Here is a 3,806-nt window from a genome sequence, read left to right on the forward strand (position 1 = left end):
ATTAAATGCCAAAACAAGTTAAACCTTTGAAAACTGATACTGAATCTCATAATTGGGAAAAAGAAAAAGCAGAATTTTCTTTACATTAGCAGAATTTTTCTATAGAATGCATTGAAATGATATGTAGTGTATGTGATCTCTTATAACCAGCTAAGAGACACTAGAGCGTATGTTCTCTTATGTCGCCATTTTATCATTAACAAGAGTCTGGGGAGAAAGGTGTCTTACAAATGAAGTAAGAATGTGTCTTTATGATCTGGATGTAATAAATAGGCTGTGCAAGCTGTGCAAGACTCTTCTTGCTCTATGTACTATGCTATGAAGACAAGTAAGAAAGTTTCCCATGTCATGAGACAGGTCTGAAAGAGCTAGAAAACATCAGGAGAAAAAATTTCCTCCATTATTTACCAGGTATTCAGAATGCTCTTTCTTAGCATTCAAGCAATTACTAAGCTACTTAGTAACAACAACACAATTACTTTAATCTTTGTTGTAAATAATATATGTAATGATTTTAGCTTACCTTAGTGTATTTTTGTGCCTGAACTGATTTCTCTTAAGATAGGTTTTTTCAGTGTTCTTACAATAGGTTATGCAAACAAATTTCAATCTGTGTTTCAAGCCCCACCTTTCCAGCACTCAGTCCGTTTATTTGGTGTGCATATGACACTGCATTGTTTTTGTTTCCTAATTGTTTGACTGAAACATAGATGCTAACAACTGATAAATGGCCAACACCTTCTTTACCTGTAAATGTCTTTCATGTATTTGTACAATGAAAACTCATTCCTAGAAGTCCATGCAAACAAAAACCTTGTATGGTTGATCAGAAAAGGAAACATTTAAAAGAGTACATAAAATTAAGTAGAACTATATGGAATCGAAGTGGATGTTTGCAAGGATTGTTTAGCAGTGCTGAAATACTATAGTGGTAACAAGTTTTGATTTACTGCCAGGCTGGAAAAGGCCACACTCCTGAATATAGAAGAGTCTTGGAAAAGGTCCTAGTGCTGCCAGGCTTCTTAAACATTTCATGGAGTGGGGAAGGGAAGGCATATCTTGTCTGTTTTCAGACAAAACTTCAGATTTATCTGTTTCACTCATATTGTAATAGTGATAAGCAGTTGGGAACGTTTCCTTTGTGCTTTGTCTTGCAGCCTGTAAATGGAGAAACAAAGCCAGTCCCATAGCTGGTATAACTGGGGCTGTGCTGAATCATCCAAGCTGAGACTCTGACTCCAGCAGTGGCACTTAGAGCTATTTATTTCCTTTTGCTTCTTGAACTGTCCATTGGTTAAAGGTTGCAGCTATTTGTAGCAGAGGCAGTGGAAGGAGGGCTGGCTCTGAACACAGACATCACATATATGACAGTTCACCTGAGGGCAACCAGAGCCCCAGAACAGTTCCCATATGAATTCATAGAAACAATCTGGGCTGTGAGATGTCACTGCTGAAAGGCAAGCACAGCTTATTGCAGGGATGGCAGTCTTCAAGTTGGAGTGGACAACTGTATTCTCCAGAAGCCATGAGAACTTTAGCTATATATCTCAGTGCCAGGGCACCTAGATCAGAACAAACTCAAACTTTCAGGTAATTTCCCAAAGGTAAAGACAGTGTTGCATATTGTTGCACCAGTGCTACCACCTAAAGCAACGTGTTGTCAATATTCATGAAGTGGCAGTAACAGCATTTCTCCCTCTAACCTTAGATGTCTCTTCTGTGTCTGGTTCTGTTTGTTTGAAGACTCTATACATTTTATCTTCTTTTAAAAGAAAAATGCTTTTCCTCATAATCACATCTAAAGAGGGAAGTGATGACTCTACTCAAGCGAATGTAGTGTAGTGTTCAAGTGAGGTCATTTGATTCTTGTGTGGAGTTTGGAAGTTGTTAACTGAGTACTATTTTGAAGACTTAGCTGGCCAGCATCTCTGGTATGTTTGGAAGCATTCCACTGAGTTATTTTTGTAAACCACTGGGCTAAGTCAATGTCTTACGGTGAATTTAAAACTGTTAAAAGCAATCCCTTTAAGTCAGCCCATCTGTGGGTATTGCTAAATTGACGATAGCAAAAATAGAAAATTCATACCAGTTCCCCCACTATGGCACAAACTTTCTCCTCCACACTTAAAAATTCTAACAGAAGTTTCCTGAAGACATGCTGGGGATTCACTTTAGTGATAGTTAACTTTTCCTCTGGTTTCTGGAGAAACCAGACTAGACTCTCAATGGAAAGAGTAGTATTCCAGTCCACGGAGCAGCCTCTGGCACATCACTCTGACCCATAAGAATATGTACTTAATGTGGAACGACCCAAAATATTAGTGAGACTAGAAATTGAGGGTCTGTGTGCTGATGCAGCTGTGCTCAAGCAGCTCTGCAGCTCTGCATCGCTCTGATGAAGGTTTTTGTCAATTATATACATTTCTGTAGAAAATAATATGCAATCTTTAAAAATTCTCCTTAGAATTAATATTTCTTCATGTAATTTAAACAAATATACTCTTACATACTGTGGAGAAAGAAGGAATAAGTGTATTTTTTTAAAGAAATACCACATTTAGGTTAGTTTGTTCAATCAAACTACAAGGAGCTAAAGTCAAAAAGCTACTGGGGAGAGATAACCTTAAATAAGGACAGAGATAAAATTTTTGATTGGTTTACTCCCTACAGTAGGGGGTAAAGATATTTTACTCCAGCAAGGAGTTCCAGACTTTTATCTGGAAATATCCCTGTATTGGTACACAGGGATTTTGCAGGTCTGGAGCTGATACCAGATACCATACATGAGATGTGGTCAACTGTGACACTTTAAAGGAGTCTAGCTTAGGAGATGCAACCTCTGTTTTGATCTGTAGACTATGTAGTAGGAACATAAATTCAATTTAGTGCAAAGATCAACAAGCTTGCCCATGTCAATGACTACTGATAAGCAGCCCATAGAGCACGAAGTACTCTAGGAAAGAAGCCAAAACCTTTGATATACAGGATAAATGCATTGTGGTCATGACCATGAACTTTCTTCAGGCAAAAACTTTTTTTTCCCCCTGGTTCTTGAAATATGCTTATTACAACATGGTAAGAGTCTCCTCATATTCGTGTCATTTTCATTAAAATAAAGTTTTAGGTTTTACACATTTACAATTTTCCAGTGCTTCTGGAGTCTGCAGCAAAGTATTGGACTTTTTTTAATATGTAGATTGGATGTTTTTTCTGCAGCATTGGTATGAGAGGCTGCTGTAGCTCCTGTTCTTTTGTTAATATTACCATAAAAACAGCCAATGATATAGAAGGTGTTGTGTTTTTTTTCCCCTTCTTGGCACACTAACTAATCTATACCCACCATGCCTTTAGACATCTGCAATGTAATCTTCATGGTCAAGAAGGAGCAGCAAGAAAGGAAATGTCTTTTTCAAGGCAGACACTGAAAAAGGCTCCTGTTCCATTTGGAAGTAACTGTGTGTTAGTCAACAGGGTAGTAGAAAGTGGACCTTTCACTTCTGATGTGACTGTAAAACACAGCAAGTCCTATCCCACTTCTATCTGCTTTATATGAGATGTCTTTTAAAGTGGGAGAACCAGTGGTGCAGCACTTACACTCAGCCTGCTGTTGAGGCCAGTGCATGATCTCCCAGGGAACTGGGGGATTTGATCCAGTGCTACTCTCCCAGTAACTTTATAACCATTGCCTGACCCAGACTGTACTTCTGTTTTATGGATTTGTTTCTCAGTACTTTTATGTTCAGTGGTTTAAAATCCTATATTGCATCTTAGAATTGTTTAGCTACAGAAAAACTACACTGAGATTG

Source organism: Heliangelus exortis, chromosome Z (assembly GCF_036169615.1).
Source record: "Heliangelus exortis chromosome Z, bHelExo1.hap1, whole genome shotgun sequence".
NCBI classification, from domain to species: Eukaryota; Metazoa; Chordata; class Aves; order Apodiformes; family Trochilidae; genus Heliangelus; species Heliangelus exortis.